Genomic DNA, 19,452 nt, shown 5'->3' with positions numbered 1-19,452 from the left:
TTTCCTTACTGAGGAGTTGGCAGCACTGCCTACACCCCCCTCAGACGCAGTGCCAGGCCCACCACAAAGACTGTTACAACCTGGCCTGAAAATGCTCTCTCCAAACTACAGGACTGCTTCACACAGACAGACTGGGACATATTTGAACACCAGGAACTAGAAACTTTCACAGGATCAGTACTGGACTATATCAAGTTCTGTATTGCAAATGTGACTGTGGACAAAAGCATTGGGTTTTCCCAAACCAAAACCCTGGATGACCAGTGAGGTTAGCTCACTCCTCCAAGCCCACGATGCCGCCTTTCTGGTCAGATGACAGAGCTCTGTACGGGGCTGCTCGAGCTGACCTGAAAAGGGGAATTAAAGAAGCCAAGACAGACCACAAAAGAAACATAGAGTCCCACCTGTCCACCAACAACACACGGGAGGTGTGGCAGGGAATATGAGACATCGTAAACCACAGATGCAGCACTGTGAAAACAGAGAACCTGAGTGTGCAGCTGGCAGAGAAAATAAACAGCTTCTTCGCCCGCTTTGAAACATCACAACAGCAGCACTCGTGCTTCAGCCCCGCTGCCATCCGTATCCTCACCTGGTCCCTTCACCGCTCCATTCACTGTAACGGAACACGATGTCAGACGTGTGCTCCTAGCAGTGAACCCCAGGTGCTAAGAGCATGTGCCCACCAGCTCACCCTCATCTTCACCAGAATCTTCTTTTTTTTTTTTTTTCTTCTTCTCTCTTTTTTTCTTCTTTTTTTGCTTTTTTCTATGTTGTTATATTTAACTGTATGAGTCTTTGCATTCTACAGGAATGAGGAAATAAGGCAAGGAAAAAAAATGTTGGTGTCTGACTGACAGCTTTCATTTAATAAAACGTGTACCTGACACATTCCTCAAGCTCCACTCAGTATCTTAAAAGAACCTGAAACTGGTTTTTGCTTCCCATTACAAAATACTGGTATTGTCCCACCTTAACTGTGACAATATTGTTCTTTTTTTTTTTTTTTTTTTTTTTTTTTTTTTCAGTAATTTATTTTATTTTATTTTATTTTTTTAACCTGTCCCGTTTGGTTCTTTTTCCATCAGAATTATTGTCTAAAGGCGAAGAAAGATGCCCAACGGATTTACTTTACCAAATGGACCATCCCAGCCTTGCCGTAATGGTCCATTTGATTCACCTTTATTGTTTATTTTATTTTCACTTGCTGAATACGGGACAGAGTTGACTGGGGAAGGAAAGGGAGAAAGAAAGAGGAAAGAAAAACAGCGGGGAAGAGGGACGGGAAAAAGGGCAAAAACCAAAACCAACAGAATAAGCAGACAAAAATACATATATCGATCACCTGGATCACCTGTTGAGAAAGAAAGAAGAAAGCAAGCAGAAGAAAACGAGAGTAATAAACATCATCACAATGATCTATGGGAATATGACAGTAAATACTAAATATTAAACATTATTGTGCAGCACGTAAGATCGACAGCGCACAGTGTGCTTTGAGGTAGGAGCCAAAAAGGGTGTAGTTTGTGTGTGTGATCACCTGTGTGTACACCTGTGAGCATGGACACGCTTGGTTTTTTTTTTTTTTTTAAAGGTTCCTTCATGTAATGATCGGCTAGAGGGTGTGGGGGCCACTGCCCGTCCTCCAGGGCATGACGCAGGTATGGAGGAGAGCAAAACTCTAGACATCCAGAGGCCCCCAGAACACAAGAGACCAAGGACCAACAGAGGGCAGCCAGCACTATCCCAGAAAGAGCTGAGGAGAGTCCCAGATGAGGGGTCACTCAGCAGCCGCGAAGCAGAAGCCAGGGGGTTGCAGTGACGTGCCCGTGAGCTCCACCGGCAGCCAGCTGTGCCTGAGTGACCGAGCTCCGGGCCGAGAGGCCGAGGGCACCCTGCCTCCGGTGGCCCGAGCGAGCCCCAGGCTCCAGGCCCCGATAAGCAGCCGCCAAGGAGTGAGCCGGTGTGTACCTGGGCGCCCACCCCGGACACACAGAACCACCAACGCACCGATGTCTGAGGGCGTCCGCCACCGGCAGGGGAAGTGGTGGGGGAGATAGGCCTCCAAACCTTGGAGGGCCTGAGATGTCCCCAGAGAGGTGGTGTCTGATACCCAACCTGACATATAGACACAGACATACAGGCACACACAGATACAAACATCCATTCCCACCCTCATGCTCTCATAAGCAATTATTCCACACTCAACCAACGTGGAGACAGACATAAATAGACACTGTACACACAATCACTCTCCCCAAGCGTACTCTAACAACCGGGTCTGGGTACCCTTGCCCCTGGAGGGGGAAACTGCACCCAGACCCAGGTGGTGTTACCCTTTTCCCTGCGGTGGGAGAAGCAGACCGCCCGACTCCGTAGCAGCAGGAGGCCCCACATTTCAGACCCCAGTCGGACGGCCAACTCCTCCTCCCAGCCCCCGCTCCAGCAGGCCGCAGAGAGACGGGGTGTGTGAAGACTCCAAACCTCCCTCCACCCGCTCATATGTAGTGTTGATGCATGTGTGTTCTAAGGTGCATTTAAAACCCAGGAGGGCATGGAGCTACCTGCCAGAGCAGCAGGTAAGCGCATAGCCCCTCCTGCTAGCCCTCAATGTCTACGTGTATTTAAAATTGAGAGGTGGGCAACGACGCCAGGGGTGAGGTGTACACCTGATGGTAATTTGGATTCTGTGTGGTGTGCCCACCCCAAGATCCTATATGTGTGTGTAATGAGAGTGTGAGTAATGTGAATGTCTAAGGTGTGGGATAAAATTGAGGCAGAGGCAGCCAGAAGGGGACAGAGGGGGGATGCCTCCCTGCACCCTGGTGACACACCCCTACCCCAAGGCCCTGCATGTGTGGGTGATTGTGGTGGAGCGGGAAGAGGGAGGCAGCTGGAGATGGGGAGGGAAGGAAGGAGGGCAGTAACCCTCCTGGGGCCAGCTCCCCGCTGACCCCAGTAGGCACCCCCACACTCCGCAACCCGCCAGGGAAAGGGTGGCCCAGGCCCATCCGGACCGGGGCCCAGCGCGGCAGCGCTGCCCGGCCCCACAGAGCCTGGGACAGTCCACCCGACCCCACCACAGAGAAAACTGCACCCATCCCATCATCCACTCATCTTCCAGACTACACTAGACAATAGACGCCCAGGCTGAGATCTTCCTCCACCTCTCCTGTATCTCCCCCTCCTGCAGAGAGAGTTCCTGAAGAGAGGAAAGCTCCTGCAAGATGTGACAACCTCCCCCACCAGTTGAAGAGCCCCCCAGGTGGCTCGATGCACCGCGGCACCCTGCGCCAGGGCCGGGCCCCATACACCCACCCGCCCACAACCCCGGCAACACACCAACCAGGACCCAGCCCCTGAGGCCCGGTCAGGGCCCCAGCCCAGAGACGGAGCGCCCCAGAACCTCACGCCCGTCCCCGGACCCACCCAGGGGCAGCCAGGCTACCAGGTCAGTAACCCACGTCCGTCAGCACAGACCCTCCCCTAGCCCTGCTGCATGCAGCCACGAGGAAACCGTCACCCAAGAGCCAACAGAGCCCTTAATTGGCCATGACCGCTACCCCGGGTTGAGCCCCCCAAGGAAGATGCTCCTGGGGAACCCCCAGATGCCCTAAGCCCGTCCCTGCCCCCACACCCATCACAACAGTGAAGGCGGGACCAAACTATGACCCCCACCCCACTAGGTGATGGAGCTGATCAAAGGAGCCCAGAGCAACTGATCTGATGTGGTGGCAGAGGCTGTATCAAGACTAATGTAATCTAATAGATAATTTCTATATTGGTTAGAATTAAGATTATTTTTATTTTTCCAGTTCATGAGGACTGTTTTCTTGGCTATGCATAGGGCAGTGAAAACCATATGGGCTATATTCTTTTCCGTAGTGACATTATCTAAGCTGCCCAACAAACACACTAAAGGGAAGTTGGAATGTTACATTTCAGACACTTTGATAAGTCTTCACATATCTCGCGCCAAAACTTCTGAACTGGTGGACAGAACCAAAGAGCGTGGATATAATTGTCCGTGAATTGGTTTGGCAGTGTGAGCAGTTGTTGGTAGACGTAAAAGCCCATCTTGAACATCCGATGACCTGTATAGTGTACTCTATGTAGTATTTTGTATTGAATTAATTGAAGACTGGGGTTTCTAATTAGATGAAAGGTTTTTAAGCAAATCTGAGACCAGAAGTTTTGGTCTAAGTTAACTGATAAATCCGCTTCCCATTTTGCAATAGGAAGTGATATTGATTCATCTGTTTTAGAAAGCATTCTGTATATTTTGGACAGTAATTTGGGGGTTTTAAGAGTAAGAAATTGAACCACACTTGGTGGTGTTTGTAGTTCAACTTGACCTGGTTTAAATCTCTTTTTTGCTATGGATTTAATTTGTTGATACTCTAAAAATCTTTTCTTGTTGATCCCATATTGTGTAACTAGTCTGTCAAATGAAATAAATTCTGTTCCTTCTAGTATATGTTCTAAATATTCCTTTACCACTCCAATCTGAAAAGTTTATCATATTATTGTTTTGTAATATGTCAGGGTTGTTCCAGATAGGTGTACGTTTGCATGGGATTAATGAAGACTCACCAGAATCTTCAATCTCTCACTGGATCAGGCAGCCATCCCATCCTGTCCACACACATCAAGGATTACCTTCCCCCAGAATTCGACCCCCACCAGTTTGAATACCGTGCAAACAGATCCATAGAAGATGCCATTGCCACAGGCCTCCACTCTGTGCTGAGTCATGCTCTTTGTGGACTACAGCTCAGCCTTTAATACAATATTCCCAGACATCCTCATCACCAAACTGGTTACTCTTGGCCTCCCCCCTTTCACATGTGCCTGAATAAAGGACTTTCTCACAAACCAGCCCCAGACTGTAAGACTCGGCCCTCATCTCTCATCCATTCGCACACTGAGCACCGGCTCCCCACAGGGCTGTGTGCTGAGCCCCCTCCTGTATTCTCTCTACACCCACGACTGCAGTTCGACCCACAACAACAATCTCATCATCAAGTTTGCTGATGACACCATGGTAGTCGGACTCATCTCAAAGGGAGACGAGACAGACTACAGAGAGGAAGTCCTGAAGTTGGCAGTCGGCTGCCCTCTCCCCTCCCTGATGGACATTTATTCCTCCCGCTGCCTCAGCAGAGCAGTAAACATCATCAAGGATAGTTCCCACCCTGGTTTCAACATATTCAGCCTACTTCCCTCAAGGAAGCACTACAGGTGCATCAGCAAAAAAACCCCACAGACTCAAAAACAGTTTCTTCCCAAAGGCCATAACGTTGGGTTACTTAACGTAATCCCTGGTTCTTTGATAACAGAGTGAGGTGTTTCACTATGGGAATCGCCTCGGCGTGACCAACTACGGAAGCTCCAATGACACCACGTCTGTCTATGACAGACCTGTCGAGCCGTGCTAAGGGCTCCGCCCCCTCCTTCTAACACGGCCGACCAGCTCCTCCTAACTCATTCCAAGCAGATTTCTTTCCGTGCCTAAGCAAGGAGGGAAGTGTTGGTGAAACACCTCACTCTGTTATCAAAGAACCAGGGATTACGTTAAGTAACCCAACGTTCTTTTTCTAACTTCGCTCGGTGTTTCGCTATGGGAGATATGGCCCACTCCCGGATTGCGCCAGCTCCCGAAGCTACTCTCCAGTACTACTCCAGGATCTCAGGTCGAACCTGAGGCACCAGAATCCAGCACTGCCTGAGCCAGGGATGACTGAGCAACGTCCAGGCGATAAAATCGGACAAACGTGTGTGGCGTAGCCCAGCTTGCTGCCGCACAAATATCCTGGACTGATACACCTCTGAACAAAGCCCAGGATGTTGCCACATCCCTAGTGGAGTGAGCTCGAGTCCCGGGGGGGCCTGCGAGCCCTTACAGCTATAAGCCAGAGCTATGGCCTCTACAATCCAATGAGCTAGCCTCTGGCGTGATACGGGCCTGCCCTTGTGAGAGGAGGCCCAGGAAACAAACAGCTGCTCCGACTTCCTGAATCCAGCTGTTCTGTCAACATAAGTCCCCAAGGCCCGCACAGGGCACAAAGTGTTCAGCCCCTGCTCCGTCTCTGAAGAGAATGGAGGGGGGTGAAAAGCCAGGAGCTCTACTGTAGAGCACCTGTATGGCGTTTCCAATACCTTAGGGACAAAGGCTGGGTTAGGCCTCAGGCGTGCTTTAGTGAGTCCCGGGGCCAGCTGTAGACAAGAGGGGTGAATAGACAGAGCCTGCAATTCACTAACTCGCTTGGCTGTGGTTAGAGCCAACAGCAGAGTGGTTTAAGAGAGAGAAACTTCAACCCCACTGCCCCAATAGGCTCAAAGGGGTGGTGGGAGAGGGCGTCTAAAACGACTGACAGATCCCATAAAGGGACCAGTGGTCTAGAAACTGGGAGTGTTCGACTTGCCCCTCTCATGAAGCGACATACAAGGGGGTGCTGACCGGCAGGTTTATCACCAAACCCCACGTGGCAGGCTGAAATAGCTGCTAAATAGACCTTTATGGTGGAAAAAGCTCTCCTTTTGTCCAGCAAATCCTGAAGAAAACACAACAGCTCCACCACTGAACACTGAAAAGGGATAATCTGCTTTTCATGGCACCACTCTTCAAAAACACGCCATTTACTGCTGTAAATGGAACGAGTGGAGGAGGCTCTGGCATTCTGAATGGTTTCAATAACCTTCGGAGGCATGCCTGCTGCCTTCAAATTCCACCTTTCACGGGCTAGGCCCAGAGAGCAACCTGGTTCGGATGGGGATGGTATATCTCCCCACGCGCCTGAGACAGAAGGTCCCTGCGGACGGGGAGTGGCCATGGCTCATCCACCAGAAGCTGGATGATTTCTGCTATCCAGTGTTTGGATGGCCACCGTGGAGCTATTAAAATCAGTGACAGCCCTGATCCCTCACTCTGATCAGTGTAGGGAGATCAGGCTGAGGGAGGAAAGCATACAGCAGAGTTTTGGCCATGGATGGGCCAGCGCATCCACGCCCAGTGGCGCATCTGCGTCTGACAGGGAGAAAAACAGAGGGCACTGTGTGTTTTCTCGCGAGGCGAAGAGATCTACGGCAGCCCGGCCGTATCTCTGCCAAATCTGCTCCACCACCTGTGGGTGAAGCCTCCATTCTCCGAACAGTGGATTTCCTCTGGACAGGAGGTCCGCCCCCCTGTTCAGAATTCCTGGCACGTGAGTTGCCCGAAGGGAGAGGAGCCGAGTGCTGCTCCACACAATTATTTCCCTGGCTAACCTGTGTAGCTGCCGGGAACAGGTGCCGCCCTGGCGGTTGATATAAGCAACTACAGTGGAGTTGTCTGTTTTCACTAAAACATGCTGTCCCCGGAGATACAGCAGAAAATGCCGTAAGGCTAGGAGCACCGCGCAGAGCTCCAGCACATTTATGTGATTCAGAGCGAGTCTCTGTGACCAAACGCCATTCACTGCTCTGCCCATCATAGTTGCACCCCAGCCTGACAGGGATGCATCTGTGGTCAGCGTCACCCTGGATGATACTGCCCCGAGAGGTACCCCCGCAGGAAGAGCTGTCGGGCTCCTCCAAAGCCGGAGAGCCGCGATACACGGCTGCGTTATTTTTACACCACGACTGAGATGTCGGCGGGGGCACAGCTGCAGAGAAGCAACCCACCGCTGAAAATCTCTCATCATAAGCAGCCCCAAATGTACCACTGATATCACCAAGGCCATGAGGCCGAGGAGGCGGAGACAGAGTCGGAACCGCACAACTTTCCCCAGCTGAAAACGGGAAAACAGTGAGTGAAGGATGCGATCCTCCGCTCTGAAAGTGCGATACGATAAGAGATGGAGTCTATTCTGAGCCCCAGATACTCTGTAAACTGTGCGGGTTCCAAGTGGCTCTTTTCCAGGTTGATTGTGAACCCAAGCTCCGTGAGGTGATTCACTACCACCTCGGAGTCTTTGATCGCCTGCTCACGCGATCGTGAGCATATTAGATAATCGTCTATGTAAGAGAATATTCTGATGCCGCTGTTCCTTAACGGAGACAGCCCTGCCTCCACACATTTGCTGAACACCCTTGGGGCTAAGGATAGCCCGAATGGGATAGTTTGAAACTCGTACGCTACGCTCTGATAAGCGAACCTGAGATATTTCCTGTGTGGAGGATAAATGGCGATGTGAAAATATGCGTCTGATAGGTCGATTGTAACAAACCAATCGCCTGTGTGAATTGAGGGACAAAGTGTCTTGTGTGTGAGCAGTCTGAACGTGTACTTTCTCAAATGCTTGTTTAACACACGCAGATCCAGAATAGGACGGAGCGACGTGCCGTCCTTTTCGGGATGAGGAAATATCGGGAGTAAAAGCCCTGCTGAGCCTCTTCGCTCGGCACCGCTCTGATCGCCTGTTTGTGTAACAGGGAGGATATTTCCTCCTCCAGCACATTCGCTGAATCGCCACTGGCCACTAAAGCTAACACTCCGCCGAATCTCGGTGGTTTTACAGCAAACTGTAGTCTGTAACCATGGGAAATGGTTGACAAGACCCAGGGATGAACTGCGCATGCGCGCCACCGCTCCAGCTGCACTGCGAGCGGGCCTCTGAAGACGCGGTAGCATGACGTCACCCCTGTCTCCCGGAAGGAGTTGGGGCTCTCCCCCTCGGGAAGAGCGTGAGCTCCCCCCGCTGGGCACAAAGACAAATGGCAGTGATTTTCTTTTGTTTTTATTTTGAAACTGGGGGGACATTTTGCCCTTGGCAAACTGCCTGGCTGCAGAAATGCACGTTTTATTTCTTTTGTTACCCCCAAACCACAGTGAATTGTCTGGTGACTCTGGGCAGTGTTTGGTGACACAGACAGAGTGCTTAAGAGTGCTTGGTGACACTGTGCCATTTGTCCACAAGTCTGTCCTCCCTGAACTGGAGGAGGAGACTGAGAGGGTGCTCCTGGTGAATTGGAAACTTCCGGAGACCCTGAACCTTTGAGTGATTTGGTTACCCCTTCTAACACCTTTCTTCTCTTTGGGGGAGAAGGGAGGGGTGACACAGAATGTTGCAGGTGTGCTATGCTGACCGCTTCTTTTTCCCCTCTCCGGGGTGTGATGGCTTGTTGCTTGCCCCAAGGTCTTTGGTTCTCTACCTTGGCCTGGTGGGCACCCTGCTGGCCACCTGCTCCTCTCTGCATTCTGACCCCACTCTGTCTCCCTCTCACAGCTACTGCTGTAGCGGCAAAGCCAGCTCTTGGCACCTGCTGGGGCTGAGAGTTAGGTTTTCTGGGTAAGCAGAGGTTGAATGCTTCTCCCTCCTGCTTTCTGCGGGTGCTTGTTTCTCTCATTCTCTCCAGGGCTGGACCAAAGAGACCCTTGGTTGGGTCATAGGCTGCATCCATGACCTCAGCCTTCTGAGCATCACCTAGGCCTGACAGGTTTAGCCACAAGGCTCTCTCACCCGAGACTGCAAGGCCCATAACATGGCCACACCCTTGGACTGCTCCCCTGGAGGAGCGAAGAATGAGATCATTAACCACGCAGATTTCATCCCAGAGGGCTGGGTTCGGGGAACCCGAGTCAAGCTGACGGCCCATGTCTTCCAGAATTTCTGCCTGATATGCTGATAGCAGTGTGACTGCATTAAGCGAGCATACTGACTGTGCAGCGTATTTGTAACTCCTTTGATAAATAGATGCCGTGAGGCGATCTATCTTGTTGGGCAAAGAAATGCTAGAAGAAGCTGAGATTGCCCTGCAGTTAGGGTGAAGGTGATACACCACTGAAGGCTCCACTGCTGGGGGTTCGGTCAGCCCCAGTTCACCCATCCCCTGGATCTCAAGCTTAGAGCAGCCCTTGGTCGGAAGCTTGCTTTTAAAAGGGCTTGACCAATAGCGACTCATTTCTTTCATGCAGGCCGGGACTGCTGGCAGAAGCTGCTTCGATGGCGGCATGGCTGGCGGGAGCCTCTTGCCATCATACAGGTCGCATTCTGCCCCTTCGGCATCCTGGGCGGCTGGCCATGGGATGCCTAGCTTGGCAGCAGTCCGTTTGCAGACCTCGTACAAATTGCTGTCCACCGGGGGTGCAACTTCAGCCCCACTCGGTGGCCTGGACTGCTGGGGAGGAAAGGCAGAGTCATCCTCCTGTTCCTCATCCATGTCCTCCAGGTCAAGGAGGTTGGAGTCGGCATCGCCCTCCGCGTCCTCGCCACCCGGCTCGCCCACGTTTTGATCGAGGAGGTCCTCGAATGATGGGGGCAGGAGCGGGGACTCTTCTTCCATCATGTCCGCCCAGCTTGTGGAGGCTCGCGGATGACGGATATCGCTCGTAGCAGTAGCGGCCGACAGGCAGGGGTCCTGACTGTTCGTTACTGCTACTCTCAGCCTCCTTTCCAGGACTTTCTCTGGCATCAAAGCACAGTGTGGGCATCCCTGAGGGTCCGCCAGTGAAGCCTGAGCATGCTTGGCACCCATACAGACGATGCACATTGGATGAGGGTCCCTGCCCGAGATGGTGGCACCACATGATGCGGGGCACGGGCGGGATGCAGCCTCTTTGGCTTTCAGCTCCGACCTTTTGGCGGGAGTAGGAGCCGTAGACATGGTTAGCGGAAAGGGGTGAGGCTAGGCTACACCAGGCTCGTCTCGACACGTTAGCCCGTAAGTAGCTAGGACTAGCAGCGGGTGTTAAATCCGAGCTAGTCACCGCGGGAGTCAGCTCGTCGTGACACGTTAGCTGCGCTCTGCTAGCCAATATCGTTAGGAACTTAATGCTAACCGAACCCTAGGTCGACTAACAAGCTAATGCTAGTGAGACACTAATGTGGTTCATGACCTGCTAACAAGTTAATGCTAGCCGGACACTAAACGAACAGCTCGTTGTAACGCGTTAGCCCGAGTTACACAGCGTCGGCTACCTCGCTAACTAAAAACCAGGAACCGCTGGGACAGCTCACCTGACGCGGTTGCTGTTCCACAGTGTAACTCTAAGTACACTTCTTTCGAAGGACTTACTCAGCACGATCCAAACTGGAACCGGAAAAACTGCGTTGGGCGACGTACTCCTACACGGGATGCCTGAGAACTGTTAAGCAGCTAATCAAGTTAGCCTGGATGCGCTGAGGGAGCTCAAAGTAGTTTCTCATGGGAAGAAAGCGAGAATGAGTTAGGAGGAGCTGGTCGGCCGTGTTAGAAGGAGGGGGCGGAGCCCTTAGCACGGCTCGACAGGTCTGTCATAGACAGACGTGGTGTCATTGGAGCTTCTGTAGTTGGTCACGCCGAGGCGATTCCCATAGTGAAACACCGAGCGAAGTTAGAAAAAGAACCACCCTGAACTCACACATGCATCGATAACACAGCCCCAAACCCACCCCACCCCCCAATTTTTCCCATTTCCTCTATGAACCACCACTGTGCAATATCAAATTTTGTGTGCAATAACCCAACTATATATACATAGAACTATTTATTACATATTACTTTTAAAAACTGGTTTGCATATTTGTACATTTTATATATTTTTCTCTGTTAATACTGTTCATATGTATATAGTGCTGCAGAACTGTGCCCCGCTACATGTTTGCACTGAGTAGGAGATGCTCTGTATCTCATTGTACAACTGTATAGTGACAATAAAGACATTCTATTCTATTCTATTCTATTGTACCATAAAAAAAACTTCTCAAATGAAAGATGAAAATGTTTTTACTTTATAGAAAAAAAATTTTGACTTTCTTTTCACTGTCTCTTCCTAGCCCATCTGAAGTTTGCTATTTTGTAGTTGATTCAACAAAAAGATCCTCTTGCTCCGTTGATGTGACCCTTGACTTCTTGGCAGTTACTGCCACTGAAAACAGTTAAAGTTGTCATTAAAAAATTGACAACCTTGGGGTCATAAAAGTCTGCTAAGACAACATTAACACATTTATTTTGTTATTTTGTTTCAAAATAAAATGCTTACTTAATTGTTATTGTCACACAGTGTTGCTCACAAAAAACAATAAATAATTACTATAAAAATATCAAAGAATCAATGAGAGAAAATGTTAGTTTGGTACTTGAATTGTAAACTTGTGGTCTATGGATTTTAATCAAAACTCAGAAAAGTCCCAGAGTGAATTGGAACATTTTGTGTTTCAGAATTTAGATGTGTAAGAAAATTATCTTCAACATTTTTGCATTAAATGTGACTTCTCACCTCAATAGGGTTCAAAAGTTCACAAATCACCAAACACGATTTAGAAAGTGCATATATGAATATTTTAATAGTTCAATGCAATTCAATTCAATTTTATGTATATATCGCCAAATCACAACAACGATCGCCTCAAGGCACTTTATATTGTAAGGTATTTCTGCCCATTATTTTACAAGTAAGTGTATTCACAGTTCACAAGACTCTAACCAGCTGTGGTAACCTTCCTGAATATCTTAAATATCTTACTTTTAATTTCCTTTGTCCTGAGACAATACACAAAAGGATTTACAAGAGATGGACCGAGGATGGTGCCAATTAACAAACCCTGGCGTTCTTCAAGAGTTAACACCACACCAAACCTGGTCAAGATAACAATGACAAACTGAGGACAGTATAAACATGATACACAAATCAGGTGACTCACAAGAGTGCTTCCCATTTTCTTTTTGTCATTATTTGATAATATTTTCACAAAAAATAAGATCCCACAATATGAAAGACAAATGAAAGTGAATGTGAAAAATGACACAAAAAATGATAGAATGGCAACTTGGTTGAAATATTTCTCTGGGTTAACACAAGTGGTTCGCATTACTGCAGCAAAGTCACAGAAACTGTACCTAAGCCTCAAATAGCAGTGAGGGAGAGGTGCAACTGTTACAGGTGGAAAAAGTGCAAAACTACAGGCAACAATCCACACAATGTATGTAAATACTAGTGTACGTGTATTTGTTAAATAACTATGATACTGAAGAGGACAAATTATAGCAATTAACCGATCAAATGCCATAATTGTTAAAGAAAACATCTCCATTGTTGCTCCCACCTGGTAAACATACATTTGAATTAAGCACTCCACATATGATATGGTATTAACACCAGCAAGTAGAACCCCGATCATTGTTGGAGTGGCACTAGAGGTATAAAGTATGTCAACAAAAGCAAGACTGCAAATCAGAAGATACATTGGTTTATGTAACTGCTTGTCAGAAACAATGAAGATGATATTGACCATACTTGCAAAAACAGCTAGTAAATAGGTTATCAGCATAACCACACCAACTGCTACAGGCCTTTTGACTGTGTCAAACCCACCTATAATAAAATAAGTTAGTTTGATTGAAGCATTCTGTAAAGACATATTTAACAAAAATAATTAAATTGCAGAAGGTTTGAAGATGTAGTTGAAGAAGAAAAAATGTGCTGAAAATCTTTAACAGTGATAAACAGTTGTAAAAAACAAAACAAAACGGTTATAAGCCTTCTAAACCCAAACAGGTTTGGGTTAACTACACAACAGTGCTTTCACATTTTAAGTCTCACAACAACAGGAAGTTTTAACTTGGCAGTCTCCTCATCCAATCACAATGGATATCAATTCTCTGTGTTTACATATCACTAGAGACTGCAGACTACATGATGTATGATGTCATCCCCACCATCCAAAACCAATGATAGATGAGGATAGATTGGAAATCAACAATTTTAAATTCCACTAATTCTACTAATTTTGCTTTTACCTCTGATGCTTCAAATGCTAGAACACCTATATAAAAAATAACCCCAACAACAACCAAATGTAAAAAGGAAATGAAAACAAACAAGTGTTTAGTGTATATTATAATATAGACAGACTTTATGAAGAAAAGAACAATTTTTTTGAGCAATTTTAAGCACAAAAGTCATATTGATAAAAAACCATATACAGGCCTTTTTACTGAGGAGATACAGCCTACTATGCATAAATAAAGAAGATAAATGCATTGGTATAGCACTCTTCTACTCTGAGCATGTTCATATTTACTAACACACTTTCATACAGCACACTTAAAGACTTTTTAACAATTGTAAATATACTGGTCTATCTCTTTAAGTGGTTCTGAGCCACAATTTAACATTTGAACTGGTATTTGTGTAGAAATGCATAAATCTGTTGTGGATGCATCACACAATATTTTATAGAAATAATGTTAGTATTTTCATCTAATTAAATTTACAAAATCATTTAAGTTAAAATATAGATAAAAATATACAACTATACAAATAGATAGAGTTAATCTTTTGTCCAACTAAACTTTCTTAGAAAGCAAGACACAACTTTCACTGTGTTACTTCTCATGTTTGCTCATTAGGTTAATGACTTCTTTGTTTGCAAAGGGCTGATAGGAAAGATGTGTCATACTCACCCCTCTTGAGTGAATTATAATCAGTACCTAGCTCCAGTAATGAACTTCAAAGGGTTTGGTGACACAATTCTTTTGTCATTTATTTCTGTACTTGATATGTAACAGTCTCAAAATCAGAGGTGCTTGACTCCCTTTTATAACTCTTAAATGCGTACCTTAAAGTAGATAACCCCAACATTTGAGAGGAAATATAATCTCATTAATTTAGAATTTAATTTAGCCTGTATAAGAAAGCCCTCTCTAAAGCAAGGGCATCCTACCCTGAAGAAAATAAGAACCCAAGGTTTTTCTCAGCACTGTAGCTAGGCTGAAAGAGCCAGCTTTGTTGAAACTGGTATTCTTTTAAACTTAACTAGTAAGGACTTTGTGAATATCTTCACAAATAAAATTTTAATTTAAAAAACATGTCAAAACTATCTCACAGATGTATCACTACATACAGCTACTTTCATTACTACTTGTATTTATTTAGTCTTTCTCTCTGATGCTTGTGATTTAACTCCAGTACACACCGAAAAGTTGAGTCTGAATATCTCAGTGCAAGACATCTGTGAAGGTTCTCAGTCATCCAGGTCATTGTATTCTAATGAGCTTGGAAAGAAAATCGACTGGACTTTAAGCAACTTAAAGAAGTCCAGACGCTTTTCTTTCCAAGCTCGTTAGACTTTTGAGTGCAAGGAACTTTATGACACAAGTTTATGTGCATATTGGGGCTTCTTGAGGAAAGCAGTGTTGTGGAAATGTATTTCAACTGAATTGGTCATGTCAGGTATTTTAAACGCTGAAATAAATTGTTGTTAGACATAAAAGTCATAGGCATGTGTGAAGTCTTGGTTTATGTACTCAAGAAAATGATAGATTTTTGAATTTTTGGGGGGTTATTTTGTTTTTATTTTTATCTTAAATAATATTAATTTGATATTAAATACACCTCTTGTCAGCTGTAAAATAATATAAAATGCAGTACAAAATGGACTGAGGCCCATACAGGAGGTTTGTATTAAGACATATGAAACTCAAACTATATATTTCCATTAAAGTACGCATGAAAGATACATGTTTTGAAATGACAGGGAGCATCTAGAACAGTCGTTCTCAAACTGTGGTACGCATACCACTAGTGGTACTTTTCTGGCACTATGAGGGAAATTTCCAATTTAAAAAAAAAAAAGATTAAATAATATACCATTGTGGAGGTATGCAAATACAACACAAGAGTTCTTGAGTCTCTTCTGGGAGCCGGAGTCAACCAGAAAATGCCTCCCCGAGCGCAAGTCCTCTATAAAGAGCAGCCTTTTCTTCTCACCAGTGGTCGTGACCCCTACAGAGCACTAGCGGGCTTGTTTCCCTGGGCCTTAAAACTGCAAAGTGTTAAGGTTGGCTGTGTGGCAGGCAGGCAAGGAGGAGTGGTGGACCCAAAATGCAGGACTCAGACTCAAGGGATGAACTCAAAATACTCAGCTTTATTTGCTGGCACGGGAAAACGAGCATACAAAGCAAAGCAAACTAAACTAAACTGGGAAACAACATAAACTCACGGGAAACACAGGGAGATCCACACAGCATGAGGGACGACACGACACTGACTCAAAGAAACACAGGGTTTAAATACACTGGGAAGTAACGAGGGGAATGAGACACAGAGGGAGGGCACAGCTGGGAGAAATCAGAACTAACGAGACAAGGAAAGCAAAACCAGATACACTAACATGAAACATGGACTTTCAAAGTAAAACAGGAAACATAAGAGACGCGAACTAAACAAGGGGATACAGCCGACAGGGGAGACAGAGCAACTATAGAACACAGACATAAACCATAAGACGGAACTCTAAGAAACCAAAGACTAGAAAAGATAAATAATATAATAAACTCAAAAGCCCTGGGTCAACGACCCAGGCATCCTAACACAAAGGCAGCACGGCGCTGTCATGCTGATGGTAAAAAAACACAGCCATTTTCTGTGGTGCCACCGTGCCACAATCCCAGCCACCATGGACGAGTTGGATGCCTCGATTGAGAATCGATGGGGGCGCAGAAGATACTGTTGGTGAGTCGAAAACTATCGCCTTGTTGCCGAAGCTGGACCCGGAAACAGGGTTCATATGTCATCACTTAAAGATTGGTGTAAATGTTTTAATGTACTACAGTTGTTATTATTATCAATTGTCACAATTGACATGCAGGAAGAGTGCAGCAGCCACCACAACAAAAATTTTGGGTAATTTATTTGCTTCAGCGCGAATGAATCACTCAGGACCAGAGATGGGCGGCAACGCGTTACTGTAATCCAATTACTTTTTTCAAGTAACGAGTAAAGTAAGCGATTACTATTCCAAAAACGGTAATTAGATTACTTTTACTTTCTGGTAAGCAAGCTGCGTTACTGCGTTACTAAAACCGTGATTTTTTTGCGAGAGTGTCTCATGACAGTGACGTAAGCGAGTGTGACGTTCGTGGCAACAGCTGTGTGCAGATCAACAATGGATAATATATCGAGTGCGGGAGAGAGTATGACCGTGCAGTGTTTAAGCGTGGAAGTACTGACCTTTCTTTGAGTTTGATTCCATAAAAAGTGACAAAAACTTTAGCATCCGCTGTCCACTGCGTAGGAAGAAAATGTCGTTTTACAGCGAAACCCCCCCCCTTAAAACCCCCCCTTAAAAGGACTGACTCACCCCCCTCCCTCCTGGCTCACAGCTTCTTCTTCTTCTTCTTGGTTGGCAACCAATGTCAAGGTGCATTACTGCCCCCTGGCTCACAGCTCAGTGGACATTTAGATGACAAAATATATATTTGACACATTTAAGGAAAATAAAATAAAATAAATAGTAATAAAATAAAATAAAAATAAATAAATGTTCCCTTTAGAATTTTTTTTGCTCTTTTTTGCTCTATAAAATAGTTGTTTTCTTTTACAATCACTCATCTTAGCAGTACGATATACATGACAAGAGAAACAAATTAAGTCTGAGTGAAAATGTACATTTTTGCACTCTCTGGTCAACTGACTCAATGATTCTAACAACCCGATTCACTCTGGTGAGTGACTCATTAAAACTCGATTCAGTAAATGGTAAATGGCCTGTATTAGTCTGGTACTGTTAGTCTATTAGTCTGACCCCAAAGCACTTTACATTCACACACTGGTGATGGCAAGCTACATTGTAGCCACAGCCACCCTGGGGCGCACTGACAGAGGCGAGGCTGCCGGACACTGGTGTCACCGGGCCCTCTGACCACCACCAGTAGGCAACGGGTGAAGTGTCTTGCTCAAGACACTGTCTTGCTCAAGACCGGAAGACCGGAAGGTTGCCGGGATTATTTGTCCTCTTTAGGGGGCCATCTGGTCCCTGTGCAGCGCCACTTTCCTCCCTCTAGGAGGCATCCGCACCCTGTAAACAACTTCCCCCACTTGTTCCAGGACACTGCAGGGTCCCACCCAGCTGCTATCCAGTTTGGGACACCATGCTTTCTTTCTCTTTGGACTATAGAACCACACCAGCTCCCCAGCACGAAGTTAGTGGTGATGTCATAATTCCTCTTTTGGCACAGGCCTGCCTTCGCCAGCTGCTCCCGGGCGTAGGAATGTGCAGAATCTAGACAGTCCTGCAGTTTCCTTGCGTAGTGCCGGTGCATCCGGGGGGATACCAAAAGCCAGCTCGGCAGGGGTCCTCAGCTTTCTCCCTAGCATAAGCAGGGCAGGCGTATATTTTGCACTGCCCACCTGTACGCCTTGAGGGTAAGGGGAAGATGGTAGTCTCAGTCTTGTTGGTGTTGCTGGGCCAGCATCTTGTTAAACCTTTCCACCAGTCCATCACTCTGGGAGTGAAGTGGGGTGGTGCGGGTCTTCTTAATCCCAAGGCGTTCGCACATGGCAGCAAATACCTTGGACTCAAAGTTACACCCCTGGTCACTGTGGAGGGTCTCTGCTGTTCCAAAGTGGCTGAACATCCCTTCCACTAATGCATCAGCGACAGTCTCAGCCTCCTGATCTGGGATGGCATATGCTTCCGGCACAAGGGTCGCAAAATTTCAAAATCTCTGGTAGCCCTTCGGGCAGGCCCTCTTCAGTTTTTGGTAGCCCAAAATAAATTTAAGTAGCCCGAATAAAAAAGAGAGCAATTTTTTAATGTTTTGTTTCCTTTACAATATTATACATTAAAGTATAATATTGTAACGGAAACAAAAATTAATCAGAAAGTTGTTAAAATACAAATCACAACAACTGTATAAAAATCACAGTCATCAACTCAAATACTTGGTTCTAATTGAACAGAAATTTCTATGAACTTGTAAGAACTGTGTAGAACATGAATCAGTCTGTGTCAGATCCTGAATCTGAAATTTCCACTGAAGTCAAGGGTAAGGGGTAAGTGGAACCAAGATCGAGGCCATTTGCTTTTTGAAGTTTGCAAAGACTGCTAAATTTGGCCAATGGTGGTTCACTCTTTGCAACATAGTACGCTTTTGAAAGATTTATTAGGACTTCTGCTTGTGCTTGGTTTATTTTTAGTATGTTTTTTGCAATTGCTGTTTGTTCTGGGAAAGATATTGCAGACTGAGCAATAATGCATTTCTTGCATTTCTCATGGGTTCTGATGGGGTCTTTCTTAAAATTACTGGTCCCAGTTACAAAGGCGCTTGTCGACTCAAATGAAATGAAACTCACAACACACCTGGCAGAACATGATGTTATTTAGCTTGTCATATTCCAGCCACAGAAATTCTTTTGTCCATGAAACCAAAAAAGCTGAGCTTTCTTTTTGCCTCATAGTCTGATTTGTCATAACTTTTCCGTTTTGTGGTAGGCTTTTATTTGGCTGCCCCTTCTTCACCCTGACCTGTCTTATTTGGCTTAGCAGAACTAAAATACCGGCGTAAATCCTGCTGCTTTTACGCACGTACTTACATAACGGTCAGCGATTCTCTGCGCAATCAACCTCTCACATGTTTAAGCTTGCTGTGGGAGATTTCACTTGTCACGTTTGAATAGTAAGCTAATGAGTGATAAGACGATGTCAGAGGAATTGGTGCGCAATTAATCGTCACTCACCAATCAGTGCTGCCGCTCTCTACACACAGTTC

Source organism: Oreochromis aureus, linkage group 14 (assembly GCF_013358895.1).
Source record: "Oreochromis aureus strain Israel breed Guangdong linkage group 14, ZZ_aureus, whole genome shotgun sequence".
Classification (NCBI taxonomy): domain Eukaryota; kingdom Metazoa; phylum Chordata; class Actinopteri; order Cichliformes; family Cichlidae; genus Oreochromis; species Oreochromis aureus.
Note: the sequence above shows the minus strand (reverse complement) of the source record.